The 4,121-nt window shown below is 41.9% G+C and overlaps 1 pseudogene; it reads right to left on the reverse strand.

Annotated features, from left to right (window-relative positions):
* Positions 1–1,535: 1,535 nt before the first annotated feature.
* LOC148128953 (uncharacterized) lies at positions 1,536–2,195 on the reverse strand (annotated as a pseudogene).
* Between the last annotated feature and the right edge of the window lie 1,926 nt (positions 2,196–4,121).

A 4,121-nucleotide genomic window follows, 5' to 3' on the forward strand; every position in this document is an offset into this window, starting at 1 on the left:
CATTTCCCAGGGATTTCCTGGGTGATGGATCAGTGTATAGCTATAAGCAGCTAGGAAAATCATCCATCGTGTCAGGTGGGGAGATAAAATAGTTGGCGTGGGACGGTCCCCTGCAAGGGGTCCTAACAGAGGTTTGTGATCTATTACCAGGTGGAAATGTCAGCCATATAAATATTCATGGAAACATTTTATGCCAGCCAACGCAGCCAGCACCTCCTTATCTAATTGGCTGTAATTTCTTTCAGTTCCGGAAAGAGTTCTTCAATAGAAGTCCATAGGAGTCAGTCCCATTAGGCATTTGGTGGCTTAGGACAGCCCTGATCCCAAAGGATGAGGCATCGCAGGTGAGGGTGACAGCCAGTGATTCAGAGTATTGGACAAGTACACTCTCAGAAGACAGGAGTTGTTTGACAGCCGCAAAAGCGGCGGCTTCCATTTTTCCCCACATCCATTTAACCTGTTTCCCAAGAGTCTATGCAAAGGCTCTGCTATGGTGGCTTTCCCAGGGAGGAATATGCTATAAAAATTGAGGAGATCCAAGAAGGCTTGTAGCTTTGTTTGGTTCTTGGGAGTGGGTGCATTTTGTATAGCTTTTTTCCTTGGTCAGATGTATTCCCAAACCATCTATCAGATAACCTAGAAATTCGACTTTGGGGACTGCAAATTTCCATTTCTCCCATTTTATTTTTCATACAGATTCTTTGAATCTACTTAACACTTCTCGTATTCTGGCTATCAATTCTTCCTTATTTTCAGCAGTGATTAACACCTCATCGAAATAAGGGACAACTCCCTGAATTCCAGTAGGAGGTGCTCCATGAGGCTTTGAAAAAGCCCTGGAGCAACACTCATGCCTAATTGGAGGCGGTAGCATTTAAACACACCACTATGGGTCATAAAGGTGTGGGTCTCGGCTGTGGCATCATCCAACAGGAGTTGTTGGTATGCCTGTGCTAAGTCTAATTTAGCAAAAAAAAATTCCCTTTCTGAGTGAGTGCAACAGATGTTGCACAACTGGGACAGGGTAGGCATTTTGTTGTAGGGCCTTATTTAGGGTACATTTATAGTCAGCACAGATGCGGATTGACCCATCTGGCCTCATGGGGTGACTATAGGGGTTTCCCATTTAGCATGGTCCACCGGTTCCAGTATGCCTTGCTCTATTAATTTGTCAAGCTGTTTATCTATTTTTGGTCATAACATGAATGGCACCTTGCGCGGCTTGAGCCTTATTGGGGCAACCTGGGGGTCTAGATTAAATGAAATAGGCGTCCCCACATACTTGCCCAAACTGTCATAAAAAATGTCCACAAATGCCTGGAGCAGTTCCTCAATGCTGTCATGGTATTGCATTGACACTGGTCACCCTGAGTCCCAAAGCATCGAACCAGTCTAGTCCAAGTAAGCTGGGTAATTTGCCTTCGACAATTGTTTTAGTGGTCCTCAAAACTGCTTAAATGCCACCTGGAAAGTTCCCATCCCCATAACAGGGATGTGATTTCCTTGATAATCTTTTTTAAAAATTTGCTGGGTCTTTAATGTTTTCTTGGTGGGTTTTTGTTAACCTTGAGTCTGCAGACATCTTCCTCATCATCTGTTGACTTTTCCAGCTCAGTGTGAACTTGCCAGGCTGCGCTGCTGTGGCACGTGTTGTTTGGGCTTTTTTCTTTTTGAATTGCCACCATTGCTTTGATTGATGTCTCGATGGCTTGGGCTTCATCTATTGCCATTCTCAGAGTTAGGTTGGGTTTCACGAGTAGTCGCCATTGTAGTTGTAAATCTTTCACCCCACAAATGAACCTGTCCAGCAATATGTCTTCAAGGTCCCTAAATTCACAGTACATGGCAGCTTTTCTCAGGGCTGCGATATAGTCATTTATTGATTCACTGTCATTTTGGTTCTGGTGGTGAAATTTATGCTGTCTGACGATCTTCGAGGTTGCAGGAGCATAGTGAGTCCTGAGTGCATTTTGGATTGTATCCCACATCACCGTCTGTACAGCTGCAGGAGCGACCAGAATTTTGGCCGTGTCAAAAATTTCTGAGCCACAGTAACTCAAAAACAGGGCTTTCTTTCTATTGTCTGAGAATGCTTGCAGCACGTTGGCTTCCAGGAAACACTCAAATCAGATTAGATAAGAGTCCAAGTGTTCGATGGCTGGGTTGAATGGTGTTGGTGGAGCAAGCGTGGCCATGTGCCAATATGCGAAGGCTATTTTTGTTCCGAGTATCCTTTCGGTTGCTCCTTTATTCCTCTGTATTTTGATCAGCTCTTTTTGTATCTTCTTTCTGGAATCCCACCTTCATCGCCAGTGTTGTATCATGGGTTAAAAGAAGACTCAGATCCAGGATAACGAAAAACAACTTCTTTATTTGAGTCACAGCAACTACCAGCAAAAGTCCCATCTGACAGTGCTCCTTTTATAGGAGCTGTCTGACAGGCTGACCAATCAGCTCTTAGTATTTCCCCGCCTATTCAGCGGACCAGAGGGAAAACTTTCCTTCTAACAGAACACAATAGATATTGTCACAGAAACACTAGTGGTTGCATAGCTTGATAACAAGGAAATTAAAGTGCTAAAAATAGAAGAAGAACATATTCTGTTAAACATTACAACTCTGGTGGACTCATCTTCTCATGACGATGAGAAGGAAGCAGACCCAAAGCTTCTAGGGATAATAGTCCTAGAGGGAGTGATTCCAGCAATGTTGAAGCCAATCATACCATGCTGACTGAGGAAAGGCAAGCAGTGCCCAGGACTCCCTGTCTGCAGCCCCAGACAATCTCTCCAACTCTGAGGTTCACCCACCCAAACCCAATGAGAAGGGTGCTTGAAAGATACAGAGGTTTGAGCTCTGCAGTTAGATAGGCTGGCAAGATGCAGGCTGGCAAGAGAATAGAATCCAAGGAGTAGTGCATCTCTGCTGTACATCTGGGTGATGGCACAGCAGGGCTTGTTTATTGGCCTTCCTTACTGGGAGCAACTTTTCAATCCCCGATTCTGTTGTGTTTATCTTGGGTGATGCTTTGAATTCTGGACTCAACTTCCCCTGAATTTGTTGCTTCTTTATTGGATTTCTGGTCTTGATCTGTGCCAAACCTTGATTACATTACAGTTGATGTCTTTAGCAATAGGTGTCTAAGCCTTCTGCCTGAATTTACCTGTCTCCAAACTATGGCAGACATCCAGCTTGCTATTTTATTGGCTGGCACATAAATTAAACTTATTTGCTGACAACATGATTCAAATCGCAGACACTCTTCATATTGGAATGGAGTTGCAAAAATTGGTGAACGTATCAAATTTACTAATGAATTTTTAGAAGTGTCAGCTAATATTATTTGACATACCTGTTAAAATGAAGAAAATATATTTCAAACACTTATGAATTAATATTATTAAAATATTAATCAATTATTTAAAAGTCACTTTATTCCTATTAGGAAGAAAAGAAAGGAACATAAGAAATACCAATAGATTCTGTTGACTCAATTTGCAGATGTCAAAAATGAAGGCATTTTAAAAACTGAATTTTTATTTCAAGTTTTAGCAGTTGAAATCCCAGGAAAAAATGTAATGATCTGACTGAGAAAGATGAGGACTAACAGGGAAATCCTTTAACATTTGCAGAAATATAAGGATGAAAGAGTTATTTAATTGAATTAAAATTACATTAAAACCACCAAAGCATGATTTTGTCAACTGGCTTGGGACTATGAAAGAAATGTAGCCAATCAAGTGGCTGATTTGATAGCGTTATTACTGCTGGTGCGTAGTGAATGAGTTTTTAATAGGCTTTTTATTATATAGTTGATTTTTTAAAATATTGTAAACTTCCCACAGCCACTTGTATGTAAATTGGGCAACTATAAAAATCCATTTAAAAAACAATCAAGCAATGCTTTAGGGCAGGGATCCCAATTTCTAGGTAATGGACTGCTTTAGGCTGTGGCCTGTTAAGAACTGGGCTGTAAGGCTGGAGATTAGTGGCCAAAGAGCGAGCAAAACCATCCCCCTCCCAGTCCATGGAAAAACTGTCTTCCATGAAAGCAGTTCCTGGTGCCAAAAAGGTTGGTAATGATTGTTTTAGGGCAGGGGTGTCAAACTCAAGGCCTGCAG

This window comes from Notechis scutatus, chromosome Z (assembly GCF_049901735.1).
Source record: "Notechis scutatus isolate UNSWTSFEM ecotype Mainland chromosome Z, rNotScu1.2, whole genome shotgun sequence".
In the NCBI taxonomy this organism is placed as follows: domain Eukaryota; kingdom Metazoa; phylum Chordata; class Lepidosauria; order Squamata; family Elapidae; genus Notechis; species Notechis scutatus.